At 43.8% G+C, this 20,858-nt stretch overlaps 1 long non-coding RNA gene across 1 annotated transcript in view; it reads left to right on the top strand.

Annotated features, from left to right (window-relative positions):
- Positions 1 to 20,858, top strand: part of LOC138497390 (uncharacterized) — a 135,744-nt gene that overhangs the window by 83,608 nt on the left and 31,278 nt on the right. The window contains exon 2 of the long non-coding RNA XR_011278572.1: positions 15,943 to 16,005. This is a non-coding gene — a long non-coding RNA (uncharacterized lncRNA). The remainder of the gene's footprint in view (positions 1 to 15,942; positions 16,006 to 20,858) is intronic.

Here is a 20,858-nt window from a genome sequence, read left to right as displayed (position 1 = left end):
TCCCGGAAATCGGGCACAGCAATGTGTGATGATCTTGCTGGAGTCACATACCATTTGCACATTGATGGAGTGGTATTGCTTCCGATTGCGGTACACCGCCTCTATGCAATGGGGGACTACCAATTCCACATGGGTGCAGTCGAGTGCACCGACACAATTGGGCATGCCTGCCAGTGCATGGAAGCCTACTTTGGTGTCGGCTATCTCCGGGGCAGTCCGTGGTAGGGATATGTGGCTGCCTGCGTGCTTCAGGAGGGCATCCAGCATTTGGTTCAACATGCGTGAAAATAATGGCTGTGAAATGCCATGCAGCTGGCCCACTGTGTGTTGGTAGGTGCCTGTGGCCAGGAAGTGTAGCACAGACACCACCTTTAGTAGCGGGGAGATGGCAGTGCATATTTCAATGAGGCTGGCAATGTTGTTTTGTATCATGTCCACTATGGTGGTGATGGTGTCAAGGTCCAACCGGTACAGGGTGCGGATCTGCTCAGGTGTTAGGTTAAAAGGGCTGTGTCTGGTGTGAGGGATTGGTGGTTGCCTACGAGGCACTGCTGCTTGCGCTGGTGGTAATTGCTGGGCCTGTCTCACCCTCCTTCTCCTCCTGCGTCTCCTCTGTGCTGCCTGTTGTTGCTGCTGTAGTTGTTGTTGTTGTTGCTGCTGTAGTTGTTGTTGTTGCTGTAGTTGTAGCAGTATGGGCATGTCCTCCAGCGCCATGATTGCAACAGCTAGTGGTAGCATTTTGGTGTTGGAAGGGGTGTGCTGTGTGGGTGTGCTCATTTTAATCTGGCCCAGCCTCCATTGACTCCATCTGTGGGGATTGTGTGCACCTGTGGTAGTTGCCTTGTATCCTGATTGCTGTTTGCGGGTGATCCGCGATGCCTGTATGGCCGGCATCGTGCAGCCCGTGATTACCTGTTTTGCGATGCCGGTATTTGCAGGTTCGCGTGGGTTGGGATTTCCCCCTATTAACGGCATGCGGTATTTGCTCCCTGAAGGTGCGCGTGTACGCGCCTAGGCCGCTATTAGCGGCACCGTTATTTAGGGTGCCGCTAATAGCGGGTTTGCGGGTCGGAATACACCGGAGCGGTAAACGATGCCGGTATTACCATACCGGCATCGTTTTTGCCTTACCGTCAAACTTGTAATGTGGCCCATTGAGGTGTATTTCAGTCCTTTCTTCTGCAGAGGAAGCATTCATTCACACATGACCATTTATTCAGGTGTAGAGAGGCTACCTTCATTTTAAGGAGCCTCCTATTCTGCTAGCCAATGTTTCTTTGCACTTGACTTTGCACTTTAAATCTGTATGTTGCACTTTGTAACTAGTTGCAGTTAGTATAGGTTTTTTTAGCATTGTATTTTTTGCACAAGGTTTTTGTTATTTTTAAACATTTGATGGTAATGTTTTTATATGATGCACTGTGTATGTTTTATGATGATGTTTGTGTAGATTGTTTTTAGGATGTATTGTATTACCCTGCTGTTTTCTAAATAAAATTGTATATTTTTAACTGTTGTGTAAGAACCATTACTCAGTACCTATTTGGTACATGGACTGAGTAGTCCCACAGGAAGAGAGTTTGAAGAGACACTTGGATTCTTGAGTTCTAGATTGTCCTTTGCCGTCAGTGGGGTCGAATCCTTGTGTCTTTAAATCCTACCCCAGGTCTCCCTTTGTCATAGTATGGGTCCAGGCGGAGCCATCAGATAGGTGTAGACCAATAGTGTAGCTCACCCCTATGCATCCTATATGTAGTTTGAGACACTAACCAACCCCAATTCCCTGTAGGTTTTGTACAACTGATAATGTAATGTGACATCATCGCTCATGTAGTTTTGGTGCAAAACTTGTTTGTAATCGTTGAAAATGTTGAGAGCTATGAGAATGAGATGCTTGCATGCTATCCCAGCTAGGATTCAATATTTGAATAAAGCTGGGTTTTGATGTGCACCTGAATCCTCCATCATTGAGTATTATTCCGAATAATTGTTTGATCTCGGGTGTACCTTCACATTTACTAAGCAACAATTGTATTAGCTTCTATGAGGTAAGTTCGACTTTTAGAAGCAGATTTCATGTATCCATGAGAATGGGTTAATTATTCTCAAAGCCAGTCTGTTCTGCATTAGCTACCACCATGTTGTAGTTTTTCAATTTCTTGACATAGAGATGAGTTGGGAAACTCCTTTTGTCCCTTCTTTGTCAAGAAGGCCACCCTTTTGACGCATGAGTACAATTTAGCGTGTCATGTCTCACATGGCTCTACAGGTTTATGCTTGGCAATGGAAGCTTGCCAGCTAGAATCTACATTATTGATGTATATTGTGAAACAATGGGAATGATGTCTGTAATATGACATTGCTTTTGTCGATTATGATGATTGGATGCTTTTGTTACTCTCTATAAGAAAAAGAATATGTATGTAAACGATAAAGAAGTAGTGCATTCACATCTTTCCTGAAAATCAGGTAGATGTTCCTTTAAAATAGAGCACTGAAATCTTTTATGGGCAAATTCCTGTCCATGTAAGTTTCAATGAGATTCTCTTTGTGCATTTCTGAGTGTAATGTAAATTCTATTATGTCTTTGTTACAGTACTACGATTATAATGTTGCTACAGGCAAAATCTGTAAGTTCCACAGAGGTATTGAGTTTTTGCCACACCACAGAACCTTGCGAATTCTTCTGTGATGTTTTTTGCTGAATTCAGCTCTATACTTCGCCACTTCAGACCTTCTCACCATCAGGCAGGTTTGTAAATTGCCTTTGACGGTGAAGTTAGGCTCTGGCTAGCGGGTATGTTGTGAAATCCATGACAGATAAAGTGCACGTTCGATCTGCACAAATCATCACTTCCGGTTTTGCACCTTCACTTTCTCTGTTTCCACTAACTTCACCCCAGGCCTTCCTTGCACAACTTAGCAGCACGAGAGACCTTGTTTAAAAGAGCCAACTAGGTTACATTACAAGCAGATCACAAGCTCCATGCCAATCTCTCCTCTGGGGTCTTCGAAAAAGCATTAGTGCTCTGTGTGCAGAGGCTGTACTCTAGTCTTTCTTATCTTTACAAGAACTCCTGGCACCTGGACCATTGCACTGCAATCGATTCATTCTTTGACTTACTGGAGTAACAGAAACTGCGGCACAGCATGCAGACCTACAGGTCAGCAGAGCGAGATTTGTTACTTGTACATTAAGGCTAAAATCCCAACAAAGGTATTCAAATCACGAATGCTCAGAGATCAGGGAACCTTATACTTCTGGAGACACCTTCAAAAAGGACTGAAAAAATAGCTGCTGGCACTCAGACATGTATTATCACTCTGGGACAAATCCCAGTTGGGGGCAAGGATTATCAAACAGCAAATATTCTTCTGTGCTCACTGCCTATTACTGTAATGTGGCTGCAAGCTCTTAAATCACAGAAGGTACCCTATTACAGCACTTACCTTTCGGGGAGCATTTGAAGCACTGTATACATTGTTTGCAGCACAAAATGTACCTCTCCAAAGATGGCCCATCCTTTGCGGGCTAATTATTTATACAGCACTGCGTGCACTCGTTCAGTATCTGCATGTTGACATTTCTGTAGTATACTGACCAATCACGTTACTTTTTGCTTAAAGGAAAGGTCACCCACGTGTTTTAGTTGACCAATCTTTATGACTTTTGTAAAGGAAGCATCATGTAGTGATGCATCTAGGGGCCGATTCATGGAACAAACGTGCGCCGAAAATCTACGCGCAAGCAGGCGCAAGCGGAAAAAAACAGGCGCACGCGCACGCGTGCGATTCATGGAAGTCCCTGCGCGTGTCTTCCTCGGGATGTGCGCCAAACCCGTGCATGGCGCACACGTCACTGCAACATCCTGAAAGACGTGCGCGACGCGCACAGTGAAAGCGCACAACCTCTGCGCATAAACTAGAAAGTGGGAGGAACACGGGGCGTAACGCGCGGAATGGGGAACAACTCGCGAAAACAAGGGCGTAACTGGGGATGTACTGCAGGGAAGCAGACGGAACGCCCACACGCACCCGAACCACACGTATTCATGGAATCGAATAGGGCAAAGCCACGCACAGCGAAAGACACGCACAAGCCCAAACATGTCCGCCACACGAAGGCAGGCGGTAGCGTCCGTGCGCTTTACAAAAGTGGCAACATACAGCAATAGTGCCCGTGCGAGCAGGGTACGCGCGTATCTCAGGGGTGCGCGGGAAGTTCCACACGCGATTCCATCAGGGTACGTGTATTTCGGGGTGCGCGTGAAGTTCCACACGCGATTCCATCATGGTACGTGTATTTCGGGGTGCGCGTGAAGTTCCACACGCGATATCAGCAGGGTACGTGTATTTCAGGGTGCAGGGGAAGTCACACACGCGATTCCAGCAGGGTACGTGTATTTCGGGGTGCGCGTGAAGTTCCACACGCGATATCAGCAGGGTACGTGTATTTCAGGGTGCAGGGGAAGTCACACACGCGATTCCAGCAGGGTACGTGTATTTCAGGGGTTTGCGTGAAGTTTCTCACGCGATCGGGCCTGGGGGAGCGGGCTACGTGTATTTCAGGGGTTCGCGTGAACTCTTACACGCGATCGGGCCTGGGGGAGCGGGCTACGTGTATTTCAGGGGTTCGCGTGAACTCTTACACGCGAACGGGCCTGGGGGAGCGGGCTATGTGTATTTCAGGGGTTCGCGTGAAGTTTCTCACGCGATCGGGCCTGGGGGAGCGGGCTACGTGTATTTCAGGGGTTCGCGTGAACTCTTACACGCGATCGGGCCTGGGGGAGCGGGCTATGTGTATTTCAGGGGTTCGCGTGAAGTTTCTCACGCGATCGGGCCTGGGGGAGCGGGCTACGTGTATTTCAGGGGTTCGCGTGAACTCTTACACGCGCCCAGGCCATTCGCGTGTGGAACTTCCCACGCACCCCTGAAATACACGCGCCCAGGCCATTCGCGTGTGGAACTTCCCGCGCACCCCTGAAATACACGCGCCCAGGCCAATCGCGTGTGGAACTTCCCGCGCACCCCTGAAATGCACGCGCCCAGGCCATTCACGTGTGGAACTTCCCGCGCACCCCTGAAATACACGCGCCCAGGCCAATCGCGTGTGGAACTTCCCGCGCACCCATGAAATACACGCGCCCAGGCCATTCGCGTGTGGAACTTCCCGCGCACCCCTGAAATACACGTACCCTGCTGATAGCACCCCGAAATACACGTACCCTGATGGAATCGCGTGAGGTACTTCCCGCGCACCCCAGTGATACACGTAGCCCGCTTGCTGTGCTGGTACAGGGTTAGCGCAGCCCTTTGCGCTGGATTGGGTATATTGATGGCTTTTCCCTGCGCGAGAGGCGTTCTTGGGGGCGTAACTGGCGCTGCTGCAGGGTCGCTGCGCCACTGTGCGCCACGGCTGGTTTTGGTGGCTGGAATCCATGAATACGCTGTGCGCGGAAATGGATTTTAGCGCACGCGGCTGGCGCAGGGATTCGCACGCGCACACTGTGCGCCAGCCGCGTGCGCCACTTGTGCGCTGAATTCTATGAATTACCCCCTAAATCTTTTTCTCGTGGAAGATTAGTTACATTTTGAAGGATTAATATCTGTGAACCACACCTGTTCCCATCTGCCATGTTGTGATAACATAATCTCAAGCAATCTAGCTAAGGTCAAATGCCATGGCAGTGGAAAATCATAGTACACTCCCCTGCCCGAGTCGTATGCTGCAGCACTTTCAAAACGGTGCTCTCGTCTTGACCTGAGCTGATGACGTAGCTAAACGCACGCCCTCTCTACGTGCATGTGTCACCATGGAAATTTGAAATATGCTTTAGCGTTCCATACATATCAACAAAGCATTTCTATGCTTGCTTGTGTATTCTTGCGTGTGTCTCAGTGTTTGTTGTTTGTATTTCGGACTAAATTGAAACTTTTGTTAAAGTACTACTGACTCTAAGACCTGCAAATCTAGAACCGGTACATTTATCTATTCCTTTCTTTTACCAACAAAATTTTTTTGAGAAACATGTTCCATTCTTTAGGCTTGCACTGAAATGATTGAACACTGTCAGTTACCTCTTTATCTGAATATGTCTCTGCTGATGTCTTTTTGGCACCATTTACCCATTGATCATTTTTAAGTTTCTCATTGTCAAACACATTTCTTTAGCCATTTTTCTCACCTATCCCTTTTGAAGTCTAGCTTTTATAAACCATATTGGGAAGTTTTTTATGCTTATATATTGAAATCTAATACCATGTTTCAGTGTTTTATCAACAGGTTTGTTTTTTGTTGCGTCCTCTGTGAACAATCACGGCTAGACTTCATGGGTTTATGTATGAACCTGAATACAATGACGAAGGAATGGATTCAAAGGAAAGCCTGGAGGAAACAAAGGCGATTTCTTACACCAAGAACTATTCTCGTGATCCTGACCCCAGTAGAATGGAAGATGTTACAACTTGATGTTGATGACATCATTGTCAAATTATACCGACATTGGAAAATACATGTGGCAGAGAAAGTTCCACCTGCAGGACTATATATCGGAAGATGGTCTTTCGCCACTATGCATAACACACAGCATGGGGACTTCAGGATAGCGTGCCTTAAACGTTTGGTTCCTCGAATGCTGATGGCTCTTCTGCATGAACCTCTTGCGCGCAGTTTGTCAATGTGTTCCCAGTAATGAATGAATATGGTGCCAATTTATTTTAGAGATTTACCAATCTGCATGTTTGAAAATATTACGGTAATTAGATCATGCCCAACAATATAGATTTTTTTCTACCTGCTGGTGCTAATTCTTTTATACGCTGTCAATCAATGATCATTTGCCTGTTCTTATTCTTCTAAAAGTTCATCAAATATTGTCTTCAAATAATACAATTATATCGGGCCTCATTACGACTTTGGAGGTAGCCATGCCCTCAATAAGGGCATGGCTGCCTCCAAAATCGTGTCTGGGTCTGGGTTCCCTGAATGGGGAAATACCGGGCCATTCTGAGTATGGAGGGCCTGGTATTTCCTCCATCAGGGAATCTGGGCCCGGCCCTTCCCCATTCCCATTCGAGCCCTCATAGGGGCCCGTTGTTAGCTCCCTGTTCCCCTCGCGGGACCCGCTATGGACGTCTGGAAAAATCAGGCGACCAGAGCTGGTCCCGCGAGGAGTCCTTCTAATAGTGCGGAGTGGGGTCCTTGTAATAGTGCGGAGTGGGTTTAACGGCGCCGGCACCATTACCGGCGCCGTTAAACCCATTCTGCACAAGTTGTAATGAGGCCCATTGTCTGTCCATTTTATTCCTTGTTATGCAGTCGCTGGATGTTGCAACAGCCTCAAGGCAGCCTTTCAGATTGCATTTGTTACATTCATGTATGTAGTGTCTAGCCTTTATTGTGTGTATTTTCTGACTTCCGCTGTTCCAATAGATATATTTATATTTATCATAAAGCATTGTACTATATACTTCTCTTCTGTCAAGTGACAATTTCCTTTTTTTCAAAAGATGTTACTGCCTTATCCCAGAAGACTGGGAGTGAGAGTCCTGCTGGAAAGATTTTCCAAGTGCCACTGATCAATAAAGAATATTCATTGACATCCAGCCCATTTTTTCAAACAGCCTTTAAAGTATTTTTTTTGTTTTGCTTAAAAAACAATAATTGTATTCCGAATGTTCATTTCAAACCGCTGTAGACCTGTCTAATTAAAGAGTTTATATTTCTGTATGGTTATTGTACGCGTTTCTTGATTTGTATACAAAACCTGGCAACCAACCAGTTTACTGTGAAAAAACAAATGCATACAGGTGAACTTTCTGGACTAATAGTCAATGGGCCTCATTACGAGGTAGGAGGTAGCCATGGTGCTATTAGCACCATGGCTACCTCCTTACCGCATTCCGGGTTCGGGTTCCCAAAATAGGGACTTACCGGGTCATTCCAACCTTGGAGGACCCGGTAAATCCCCATTCCAGGAACCATTCCCCATTCCCATTCGCGCCCCATAGGGCTCAATGGGAATGGGGATGGAGCTAATAACGGTACCGCAATTTGCGGTACCGTTATTAGCTCTGAAGTCCCTTAACGGGTGCCTTCCACAACGCCTGGTAAAACCAGGCATTAATGAAGGGACCCGCTAAGGGACCTCGGAATAGGGTGGTAAGGGATTACCGCACCGGTGTCCTTACCGGTGCCGGTAATCCCTTACCACCTACCTCGTAATGAGTCCCAATGTATATCTAGTATCTACAGTGTACTCTTGGAAACAGAAACATTGCATCAATAATCTACCACACAAAAAGAACATACTGTACTAATATATTGCATCTCATTGGTATAATTACAAGTCAAAAAAGGTTCAATTAACACTGTGCATTTTACTAGTTACCATGGTGATGGTTGTACTTGCAACAGCACATAGGTTTCCATTTATTTTACTTGTGGTTTTTCAATTATTTTACTATTTCATATCTGTTACTTTGCCATATGAAAAACAAAATTGTGTCTTCTTACCTTTCTATGTCAAACAGCATGCATGTTATTGGTTACCCCCATATTTTTGGTCTCAACACATACTTTGAGAAATCATATCAAACAGATTGCCTATACTAGACCGCATTGCGCGCAAGCGATATTGACACTGGCATTCTGTGGTGCAGTTAAGCTAATTTCAAGCCCAAAATCTTTAAAAAAAACTATAGTTTTGTGAAAATAGCTCATTATTATACTTTGCACACCTCAATAAAATAATGATATTTCAATTGGGACAAAACGAAATGCATGGACATGTCTCAAAACAATGTTAGATGGGATCCAATTACTTATGCTCAGTTATATATATTTTTTTAATTCTGCCATGGGTCTCTTTTTGTGTTCATGTGCCAACAGTCCTCCTTTCTTCAGATCATTTATCTGTCAAAAAGGGTCAAGCTACAGTGGCATGGGCATAGATTCCAGCAGATGAATGGACTGCAATACTGGATAGTGACCACGCGCTAACGTGGGATCTATAGAAATGTAATTTATTATTAATTTTAATGAATCAGATAGAACTGTATGAAGCTTGAATTATCCCCCTATTCAATAATAGAAGGGCTATTTTTGACATTTCAGCCTATGAGGACACTAAGACCCACAGCATTTGTGTAACCTATATAGCGGATATTCATTGAGGTTTCTACGATTCCAGCTTTTGGATGGTAGGTCATTTTACATTGCTTACTGAATCAATTCCAAGATATTCACAACTTAGTGCACTAGAGTGTTTCTTTACCTATTCCCATATATCTGTCAGATGATACACAACCTGAACCTTGCAATAATGTACTGGGGAACATGAATGCTAACCTAACATTAGTTGAGTTTATGTCATCATTTGATCATCAACTTTACTGAGGAGAATCACCTTCCTATATAGGGAATACCTGTAGCCACATTTTCAGAGAGTGTGGTCACTATTGTGAGTGTATCCCCTTTTAATTTATTTAACAGACATAAACATTCTTTCGATGCTGAATGATAGGAAATACATTCTGAGGTGTTGAGGGATATCATCACCACGCCCATATACGGACTTCGAGAGTCAGCCATGTAAATAGCAGAAAGACAACATGTGAGGTTTAAAAACAGTTTGTGCATTCAAGAGTTAATATTCATGTAAGGAAATACTGATTATACTTGTTCTAATGTACACTTCAGATAGCTGAAGCAGACAGAAGAGCCTATGTGTTGAAACTTGCTCCTGATGAAGGCATACCCCGAAACGTGTTGAGCTCTTTTAGTTTTTTTTTTTTGCTTAAGTTGATTTTGTTGAATTAAAGACATTGGGCCTCATTATGAGTATGGAGGTAGCCATGCCACTTTTAGCAGCATGGCTGCCGCCGGGTCCCGCAAGGGGACTTACTAGGCCATTGCAACCTTGGAAGGCCCGATAAATCCCTTTTCGCGGGACCCAGACCCGGTACATCCCCATTCCCATTTGAGCCCCCAGAGGGCTCAATGGCAATGGGGATGATACTAACAACGGGCCCATTAATGACGGGACCGTTGTTAGCATCCTGGTCTGCTAGCGGGTCCCGCTAAGGACACCTGGTCTGACCAGGCGTTCCAGAGTGGGACCTGCTGCAGACCTCATAGTAGGGCAGCCCGGAATGAACGGTGCCGGTCCCTTACTGGCACCGTTCTTTCCGTGGCCGCCGACCCTGTAATGAGGCCCATTGTCTTTAAGACATAAATTGTTTCAGAAAAATTGTTCATGTTGAAAATAATGTAACTTCTTAAATTTGAATGAATTTGACAGATATCTTTTCAGTATACAAGGTATGCAGTGGACAGGAGTGCCCACTACTCAAGGACACTGCTTTTGTTGTTGATCGTAGAGCAGCTTACAGTACCAAAGCTGCATTTTTCTCCACAGCACCCAAAATTGCAATACCTTTGTGCTTGAGTTCATTAAGAGTATTCCCACAACTAGAGGAGTGCACACTATAATATTAGTTATTGATACATTCCAGTAGAGACAGACCTTGGAAATCCAAAGATGTGATAAACTGTGACATGTACCTAAAGGCCTCCATAGACATATGTTTTCTTTCATGTCAAAAGTAGGTGCTGTTTTTCCTAAAATATATTTGTCAAACAGTTGCTAGGTAGATGTATACATAACTGACATGACAGAAATTGTTTTTCTTCTCTGTCAACATCAGATGCTGTTATTTCAAAGCTACATGTATTTCAAAAAGATGATAGACATGGCATGCAAAAAAATGCCGCCACAAATAGTATCTCTTTATTGTCAATTACAGATGTTGAACAAAGAAATATATTTTGCAAGATACCATTAGACCTCCAGGTCAATGTAGCTTCATATCACTGTAGAGACGTTGTCAAATGATATGCATTATATCTAACAAAATCAATTATGCATCATGTTGGATGTTTATGGATTCAATTATAGATATCACTAAGGCACTTCTGTAATTTAATGCCGTTGATACACAATCCACCACATAATTCTGGGACAAGAAACAGGCTGTATTATGAATCAATATCTTTTTTTAATTAAAGTAAAATCAATGCAATGTTGTGCCCCTACATTTATGCTGCACAGGTCACCACAATTAAATCTCTATATAAGGTAATAGCTGATACACAGAAATAAAACCTGTTTGCCTGTGACATCTCACTAAGAAACTGTGCATACATGTATTCACACAACAGAGCTATTAATGATATTTCTGGTTCTAATTCTAAGAGAACAATCTAACTTCTAAGCACAATCTAAGTCTTTAATTACATCACTGCTGACCGGGCAGGGTATCAAAAGCAGGTATTAGCATCAGAGAGAAATTACACAGACAAGTTAATTTATTAGATGTTTCACATTAATAATGTGTTCTCACGTGTCCTGTGGTTAGTTTCTAGCATATGCATGTTGAGTGAGATGCATTATCATTTTAGAATGCACAGAATATTTATTTATCTAATCTATGTATCCTCCCAATATTATGATTTTCTGAAAGGGCACCAGCTATGCTCCACCAACTCCTTTGCATTATTTGGGTGTAGATAGTTAAGTGGCCTCTAATTTCAGCACAAGCTCATTAGTAAAATTATAATGTTAATTTGGAATTGCATCTTTTCAATGGAAATGGAAATGCCACACTCCCTCTCCCACACTCGTTTTCACAGGTGTTGATTTATCAAACTTCTATTAGGCTATGAAGTGTGGCCACCTATTCACAGCCTGGGGTGTTGACCCCGTTAACCCTGTTTCCACAGGTTTATACCTGTGAAAACCTGCAGGATTTCAATTTATTTGGCATTGGTTGCAAGGGATTGTGTCCCCTGTGCAGAAAGGATATTAGGTTTCAGTTTAAATGAATCTTCCCTTGGCTTTGTTTATGCTTAGAATCAGGACATACTTCGCACTAGTGAGCTACACAATCCTATTTTCATTCTGTTAGTAATAATGCATCACCCCTTGCACTCTGTGCACACCAAAATGCTGTTTTCTACCACAAATCAGATCTCACTTGGCTTTAAATATAGTGAGAAAGCACTGTTGAATATGACAGAGTGTCAAAATATACTATTTGGGTTTTTTTTGAGAAATGCCAATAAAAATTATAAAACAAAAAAAATATATACTATTTGGAATGAACTCCGTCTAGCGAAAACCACCTCCCAGTCCACCCACTTTTGGGACTTAGGAGAGTAATGGTCATAAAGGGAATCTTTGCAATTACTTTAGGGGAATTATCATACACACTGTTGAATAATTAGTTATGGCACTGAGGTAGGATGGACCCTCACAAGTTCTCAAATGACCTCCAAGGCAGCCAGCCTACTCTTGGTCTCTTTTTCCTTCCTCTTGGAAAGTAGGTCTGCCCCAGGTACAGTTGTCCTCATGAATAACTTCCAATCCTCCAGGTAATATCGAAGCTCCACTCTCATCCATTTGGACTTGCTGTTCTCCTTCTATGCAGCCTTTAATTCCAGAGTTCCTTGCTTTTATTAAAGCAACTCTTCCCACCCTATGACATCCTTACCTCACACTTTTTGATTGGTCAAACCCTTCCATTGGCTTGTTTGATAGGCAGACACGCCAAGAGAATACACCCCAATCCTCATAGGTTGATAATATTTTCAATACATATAAAAAGGTGGGGTTGCCTGTTATGGATACTTTTCAATTCAAAATAATGTTTGTTTCATATTTTATCATAGCAACATGACAGATCAAAGAAAATTGATTTTTGAATTCCCCTGGACACAACAGAGGCAACCCCAACATGAAAATGTGCGATGAAATATGAATTATTTATTAATATTTCTAATTTTGTCAATTTGTAATCATCCTCCAAATATTGAATTTAAACTTTTTTGATAGAGGAGAATCTACCAATCATAACACACTTTTCCTTTTGATTCTAAATTATATGGCTGGGTACTTGTATTGGGAATCATTTTTAAAAGCATTTCTCAGCATAACTATGAAGGAACCTAATTTCCTTGAATCGTGGAACCGCATGTCTAGGCATGCATTTCAGTTCATGATTAATAGCGCTTGTTGACATGGTTTCTTGTGCTTGCAAAGCCGTTCTTGATTCTTCCAGGTTGTTGGTTCCATGTTCTTGGTTCTATTGGGGAAAATGTCATAATGTGAAATTTTAAGTGCATTCCACTCTTTGAGGTTGGACCTGGCTTCTTGCCAGCTGGGCCCCTAGATGAACAGTTCCAATTCTTATCAGCCTCAATCACCATGTTTCAGACTCTCCTGGAATTCACTCAATTGTATTTATTAGAGTTATTCACTTGAAACGCCCCCGTGTGGATGGGAGATGTTGCATTACTGAGGGATCTTTCACAGATGAATGTTTGTTATATGAACTTAATGTGCTTACCTTGCAGAAAGGCAAATAAGCCTATTAACTCCAGATGGTCACGGAAAATCTCTTAGGACACTTAAAGTCCTCCCATGTGGTCATGCATGCCAGGCCAAAATAGAAGAAATTAGCTTGCCACAGGTTTCACCAGAGAGCTAACAAAACGGACATTACCAAAGCCATGTTACTAAACCAGTGATTTCCTATACATTTACACAGTAATGTATTCCCATTTTTTAAGGTTTGGCATGTGCACGTCATTGTCTAATCACAGTAGACTTCTAGATGCATTTTTAAAGGCATCACTTATATATTTTAAACAGATATTCTTGAAAGAGTAGTCCCCGTGATTTTGAATACATTAAGCTCTGTTGACATTGTTATATAATTTCTGGGTAATCTAGGAAGTGGTGCTGGTCCTTTGGCTTTCAATATGTTCTTCCAGTGTAACAAGACATAATTTTAGATGACTGCAAAAAGTTGTATTTTACCAAAAGAGGTACAGCATACCTTTCTGTTAGATTATTATACCGTTTAAAGAAATGTTCCTGTTGTGTTGAAAACGATGCGCCCTTTGTTGGGGCGGTCTCTCAGGTAAGCAGGTAATTTCATGCATCCCACTGGTGTACCCTTTTCGTGGTAGCTGATAAAAACATTCCAGCACTTCTCACTTAAGACTAAGGTCATCTCAATTTCTCTTTTAGTCTTACCTACAATCATTTCACGACGGCTGTAGGAATGCATATCCGAATGGATTAATCACCATTGTGTCATTTAAATTACGCAAACAAAGGGGGGTCTGGGAATCTCTCTACCAGCACGAACACAGCCCAATGACCTGTTCTTGGGTGAATAACCCCTGGGAGAGACTCTACCAAGTCTTTAGCTCACTGTCCTTTTCACAGAGAAGAAATTTCCCCGCATATCAGCCTTTGTCCTGCCCAGGGGCAGCACAGTGCCGAAATGCTAGGCAATTCTCCTCTGAACAAGAGTACCATCAGTAACCCCAAGTCATTTAAATTACCTTGACTTTTCCAATGGATAAAAGCCTCAATTCGATTCATGTATCTTTACCCACAGACACTTGGTCTCTAGCTAGACAACATAAGACGATGTGATTGTGAATAAGCAAATATACCTCAACAGGCCCGTTGACCCCAAGCAAATGGCTGTCTGTCAACAATTTCAGACCCCCCTCTTACTTCAAATATAGATGGAGCTAATATATTGTGCAAACATGTAGCAAGGGTATTTATTTATTTATTCATATTTGTAAAGCACGCAACAGCCCGTATGCATCGTGGCACTGGTTACAGTGAGTTGGCAAAACTTAATTACATGACAGAGCTTTATACAGTTTTTACATTTGATCATTTTCAATACATTTCAAGAGTTTACACAGTTACATTTACAATAGGGCGGTGGTGGGAGACATAGGGAGGCAAGAGGTACGTAATGTAAAGAGTATGCAATGTGCTGCTGTTTACTGTTTACAGTCAGTTAACTACACAAAGGACTGCATTCAAAGATTTACCACCAGAGGCAGAGGGCCAGATTCTCAAAAAGGTATTTGGTGGAAGTAAGGAGAAGTGCTCGCACAACTCCTCACTTGTACCAAAAAAGTAGCAGCCCAATTCACAAAACGCATCTGAAACAGCAAATTATAGATGCACTTATTCAGATGCTCTTTGTACATCCTTTGAGCATTTGCACAAATAAGGGGGCATTTCTGCACATTTAAAAGCTCATCCTGAATTAAAAGATGGGGTGTGCATTTAAATGCATAGAAATGAGGGTCAATCCCCTGCGCCTGTTGCAAACAGGCACAGGGTGAGACGTAAATCATGGCAGGGTCATTTCTGACCATGTGATGATTTATTCACATGAGGAATACGTAGGAGGACACAATCCATCCAAAGAAGAAGTTACTTACCCCTGGTAAAGTTATTTCGACTGGATGTTCCTCCCACTTATTCCTCATCGTCCCTCCCAGCATCCATGTAGCTCTGACAACAGTCAATAGATGTTTGAATCACAAAAAGTGTTGCTACAATGATTAGTGCTATTGTTTGTCACTCTGTGCCAAAGTACATCTGAGGCAAGAATGTTTAATGTCATGTTAGTATGTTGCCCAGTTATAAGGTATTCACCATTTCTGTTTGCTTGTGTAATAAAGCATGTGATCTGGTTTTGTCCATCTTCACTACATTTCAAAAGACATGTATGCTGGCAGTCTTTGCTTTGTGCATATACAGGGATAGGTGTTGCAGGCTGGGTGGAAGGACACATGTCATCAGTGTATATACCTGCTCTCTTTTTTCCTTGTTCTCATGAATGCTAACATTTTGTTGACTCTTATGTCTGCATCATACGACACAACCGAAGGAGAACAGGTACGCCAGGTGTATTGATTGGGTGTTTATACGAAACTCGTTTATAGAAGGATAGAATTGTATGTCCTTGCTGCTCGTAGTTTCCCTTTCTAATGCATAGAGCCATGCTTTGTACATGTGTCAATATTGTGCCATTTACTAAAGTGCCATTCTTTTCCAGCAGGAGAAGACTCTGATGGAAAGCATTGAGTCAGGACCACATGACAACTCCCCAGCATTACAGGTATGACATCCTTATCCTTATTTTATTGTGTTTATTTATTATTGTTTTCATTTTGCAATACTTTTAAATGTGTTGTACTGATAATTTTCTGGCTGTCGTTCAGGGTAATCATTTCCAAAAACAGAGAAATTTAAATCAGAAACAAGAGCACACTTTCCTTTCCATGTTATCTTTATGTAGATAATGCACAGTGAATGCCATATCATAATGAAATGTGTCTAACTTTGCCTTATTGTCATTGACATATCGTAGAATGAGAATGACACAGGCACAAGTTCAGTGCTTGTTACCCATCACATCAAAGAAACAAGGGTAAGACTATAAGGTAAAGGAAATGTACTGTTGGAAATCACTGTCGCTTTTCAATATTGATATCTAAGATTGGGTCTCGGGAGGATAGCTCGGGGGCAACGTGCTCCACGAGCACCACAGGTACGATCCCCGGGTCTGCGCTTAGAAACCTCTGGGTATTAAGCGCGTTATAAATATCATATCATATACTTTCTATTGCTATAGTTTGTAGTTGAATGTTTAGCACTGACACACCCTTCTTACCCTTTTATTAACCCACTGAAATGGAGGCCTAAGAAAAATGAAGAACAGGAAAACTCAGACCACACCACAAACAATGGATGATGGATGTCGAACAATGGTGATTTGGTAAGATTTGTTTTTGCAGAAATCTGAACCTAGACCCAATGATATAATAAAGGATGCGAGTGTGTTGGGTGGAATTCGAGTTGAACACTACCACAGAGCTGTGGAAGGTAATTAAAGAACATTGTTACTCCAAAGAGTCCCTGTCCGCCTGACTTCTCATACTGCCCCAGCCACTCATTGATTAGCTGGGGCAGGATATAAGTGCTTCCCGGCGCAGCTGTGCAGTTGCTGGCAGTAAATTCAAAGGTAAGGGACCACAATGAGTTGGAAGGCAGGGCCTGCCAGCTCTTTATTTTCCTCTTGTGCTCACTCCCCTCCCAAGCGCTTCCCCACGGCTAAGACACAACTATCCCCCCTTTCCCTTCCCCAGCCACTGCACCCTCCCCAAAATACCAGCATTGTCCCTAAACTCCAGTACCAAACCCCTTTTCTGGCCCCAGCACTCTTTAGCCCCTTTGCTTGCCCCAGTCAACGCGTTAGTCTTGGAAGCAAGACAACGCATACCAACACAGGTTTGAATCCCGGTCTCGAGCTTAGAAACTGGTCTCCGGTATTAAGTGCATTATAAAAGAATACTTATAATTATAAATATTGCCCCCTTTAGTCCCTTTTCTTGTCCCGGTCCCTTTTAGTCACTTTTCGTGCCCCAGACCATAAAAATATGTAAATACATAAAAAGTAGGGTTAACCTCTGCCCCTTTCCCTCACATGGGTCCACCTGCCTTTGCAATGGAAGCCAACTCTGAACAAGGTCCCAGTTCATGTGAGCAATATTGTAGTTCCAGTCTTCTGCAGGGAGCCGCTCCATGGCTGGCTCACAAGTGAGCATGTTCTTGTATGGGAGCAGTATACAGCAGTCCTTGCTGATGCTCCTTGTGAATGCAGGTGCTGCATCGCCTAGTGGTTCTCGCTCTCATTTGAGGGCTGGGAAGTGCTGGCAAGGAGCATTTCTCTCTCTAGTGGGCTCCTCTGCTGTTGATGATCATCCAGGAATGCTGGTGCATGTAGTTTTCTGAAACTAATAGACAGCAACGAGCCAGGCATTTCATACAGATGTATGAGGTAATCAAGAGTGGTGCAACCATCAGTCATACGGCAGGAGGGAAGGGCCAGGAACTGGGCCCGGCCAATTTCAATCTTCCCCCTCTGGGTAGGAATGGCTGTGATTACCACATTGGTGGGCCTGCCTCCTTCGGCTAAGAAGGGTCCCCACCCCTTTTTTATAGGATCAGATCAATGATCCTGTAACAGCACTTAACCCAGTCATAAAGTTCATTGTTATTTTTATGGGACAGCTGGATAGGATCAACCTAGAAGTTCCCAGAGGAACTCAGATAGAGAAGTGTTTGTTTTTAGGCCATCACAACCAACAAGTCAGATTATAAACAGTAGGTGTCACTAATCTCTAGTGAGAACCTCAGGGTCTACGGACGCCCAGGCTGGGAGGGAAAAACCCACAGATGAGGAGAGGGACATCCTTTACCAAGCTCCTCTGCAGAAATTCAAATAAAAACCCTTGAACTATCTTCAAGAGCTGGTGATTGCTGAAGGTCGTATGTGACAATTGGTATCAGAAATTAGATTAATCAGGACCCGATACAGAGCTTCCCAGAATAAGAGAAAACAGAAGGGAAGTCAGAAGCAGGAGACTCCTGGGTGACTGCAATAATAGAACCTTTTGACCAAGCAATCTGGTAAGTAGAAGTAGAACTCGAATTTCTTGATGTTGATCCACTACGGTAAGAATCAGAAGAGTCCTGTTAAACAGCTGAGTCAGACAGTACTTCAGCCAGAGCCGACCTTCTGGAGGAATCCTCCACCCTGACCGAGGAACAGAAGAAGAAATCATTAGAATTCCAGAGGCCTGGGATAGAACCTGCCAATTAAACCAAACTCAATCCAGCGGGAGCCGACTGCTGAGCCTTATGAGCAGCCCCACATACCAGCAGTGGGAAAACCCACAGATCCAGATGAAGAAGACAAGGAGGCAAAACTCACAGTTACACCATGATGATGACCCCAGTCCCAGAGAAGAAAGCTCTGCTTCAACACCCATTGAGGACTTATTAAGGGCCCTGGTGAACAGTTAACTGGCTAGTAGCCGTCAGCATAAAGGGACTCTTGTGGTCTTGCAGGGGGCTATTACTGACAGATGAGAACAACCAACAGTACTATCCATGATCCTATGGAAATTGAGCAATGGAAAGGATTTCACCTTCTTCATCAACTTTGAGAGGGTGGCCGAGACTGCATGCTGACATTGAGATTTCTAGGTCTGATACGTCGACTGACTTTAAACAGAAGTCCAACAGGCCTTTCAGACCCTCAAACGAAATGGGAGCACCCCAAACAAAGAATTGAAGCAAGACAGCAGGGCCAGGAACTTTATATACTGTGTCTAAGATATCTACCTTTGAAACAAGGGTAAACACTCCCACTGGGTGTCATTCAGGGTAAGTGGCCTACTAAATAAGCAGCTAAATAAGAAGACCTATAAAGAAGCCAAAGAAATGTTTGTCCTGGAGCAGTTCATTGATTTCCTGCCCTGTTCCTGCATAAAGTTGTCTAGCTGCTACATGAGCCCAACTTGAAAGAAGCAATCCATACAGCAAATGCTCATCAAAGAGCCATGCACTTGAGGGAGGCAGAAGTTGGACCCAAGAAACCCAACAACACAAAATCAGGCATTTTGGGAAGAGAGGAAAGTCTGGGCAAAATGAGACCAGTCTCTACCAAATTAGCACCCGTAGCAAATATGAGGCTGGCCAAAACCTCGGTCCAGAGCATGTCCCACAATAATGAGCTGCTATGCCTGCAGACAACCAGGACATATTGCCAAGTTTTATCCTGAAAAACCCAAAGAAGAACCCTTGGAGATCAGGCACATGACCCCCAGAGTATCAACCGCCAGAGAAGACAACACACCAGAATGGGAGGAAAAGTATACTGTGAAGTGGGAGAATGGGAGAAAAGACTCCCCCCAATCTCCTCGCGCCCCTGGCCTAGAGGATCGCGCCCCAGACACCCACCACAAGATGAATTTGCCTATCTACCAGATGACCAAATACCTTGGTACAGAAACATACAGATGTGCCCACCAGCCTGCCCAACAGCCTGCCCTGCTCAAGCCGACACCTGCGGCATGGATGAACTCGACTAAACTCTTCAACAATAAGGAAATACATCGTTAGAGATGCCATGACGACCTAGCCAACTGTCAAGACCACCCGTGCAACCATGCACACTGGACACCCCCACACCAATCCACACGAAGAACATACTCAGTGCTATGACGTAGGTGACGAACACTCCCACTGACGCGCATCTTTATTATTTTTCACATAGGTTCTCCGAAATGCAGAAACGCAAGACGCACAAAGCATTCGTTTACATGCTTGCTGACGCTTCTCCCGACCCTTGCATTGTGATGAAAATACAACGAAGACATGATACTGCCTATGAAGCAATGTGATACCGCAACTTAAGTGCCGTGCATTAAACATCCCCACCTATGCACCAGGCCCTAGTAGGCCGCAAGCAAGAGCCTCCATGAACACTGGGCGAGCAAGAGTACAGTTGCTGACCCTGCAGAACGAGCCCAGCGAGAACTGATAGCCAAGGGAGCGATGTTGCAACTCGTATATTACCAGCCGACGCCAAGGTCACACCTGTAAGCAAAGCCAGACACGCAGAGGCAAATACAACTTTAAATGTGCAGAATTCTGCCTCAGCCACGGTCTCTCCTCACGTGACCAAGCCAAACCTGACAGGGTGCCAGACCCACGAGGGAGAAGTCGCCTGGGTCCCACGTCTGAGACACAGGCTGCAACAATGAAATGACCCAATGGACACCTACAGCGATGGGAATGGTCTGCTCTCAGGCATATGAGCAGATCCACGCATTGTTTGCACAAACACATAGTTGCATATTGTTGCAAATAACAGGTACATCGCGAGCTGGGAACAACGATGGTCCCAGGCTGGGGGGCTCGCGAGTGGACCAATCAGAACATGGGGCACTCATCACTGACGCCACTAACATTAGCCAATCATTAGGGGTCTTCGTGTAACAATTTTCAAGTATTTAATAGAAGGGACAACCCAAGTATACCACCTGACTGACCCTTAACCACTAACAGCGTTCTCTATACGTATGCTATACTAACCCTACCACTCGAGGAACCAATCCAGAG

The sequence above is a fragment of the Ambystoma mexicanum genome, chromosome 5q, assembly GCF_040938575.1.
Source record: "Ambystoma mexicanum isolate Mex_15411 chromosome 5q, UKY_AmexF1_1, whole genome shotgun sequence".
In the NCBI taxonomy this organism is placed as follows: domain Eukaryota; kingdom Metazoa; phylum Chordata; class Amphibia; order Caudata; family Ambystomatidae; genus Ambystoma; species Ambystoma mexicanum.
Note: the sequence above shows the minus strand (reverse complement) of the source record. Positions and strands in the feature narration are given on the sequence as shown.